We start from the raw sequence: 947 nt of genomic DNA on the forward strand, positions 1-947 counted from the left end.
CATTGCTGAATGCAGTTCAGCATGGATTGCATTCTGCACATTTAGAAAGTTGGCAAAAGCAAAGATGAATTCTGCATTATGATCACGAAAAATTCCACCTCCTCCTGCTGGACCAGGATTCCCATGAGCAGCACCATCAGTGCTAGCTTTTGTCCAATTCCATTGAGGAGACTTCCATAGGACTTCAATGTAGTTAGGAGCTTTACTAAGCTTGAGAGTAACGTTGAAGAATTTTAAAGTTTGAAGCTCTTGAAGACTTCCTGAAGCCACTGCTGAAGAAGTGTAAGAACCCGAATAAGAGGTCTCTCTTCTTATTCTAGATAGAGCATTGGTAGAGGAAATCATTCTGTCTTCGAATCTTTTCTGATTCCTGCAGAACCATATAGTGTTAATGCTATGCACAACACAAGCTATGCTAACCTCTCTTAGTTGACTTCCTTTAATAGTGGCACAATCCTTTATGATTGAGTGAATAGAAGAATGGTTGATTTTTATTGAGAATTTTTCAGAAACCCAATTCCATATATCTTTGGCAGCAGAGCAGTTGAAAAAAAGATGATCTTCTGTTTCAACATGGCAATTGCATAAGTTGCATTTGGAAGCTAGATTACAGCCTCTTTGTTGTAGGTGATCATCAGTAGGCATTTTCCTATGATACAATCTCCACACTATGAAGGATTTAGAAGGAGGAAGAGAAGATGACCAAATCAGTTTGCACCAGTTCTGTTTTTCTCCAACTTTGTGCACAAAATGGAAAGCATCTTTGGAAGTCATAGAACCATCCAAGGAAGGCATCCAAATCAACTTGTCCTGACCCTTGTGTCTCTTGTAGGCTGCTATGTCATTGGAAAGGGAAGGAAAGTTCCTGTTAAGCTCTCCTGGAATTATGGTTTTCGAATCCACAGTGAAATTAGCAATAGAGCCCTGGAGATCACCTTGAATGTTTA

The sequence above is a fragment of the Lupinus angustifolius genome, chromosome LG05, assembly GCF_001865875.1.
Source record: "Lupinus angustifolius cultivar Tanjil chromosome LG05, LupAngTanjil_v1.0, whole genome shotgun sequence".
Lineage (NCBI taxonomy): Eukaryota > Viridiplantae > Streptophyta > Magnoliopsida > Fabales > Fabaceae > Lupinus > Lupinus angustifolius.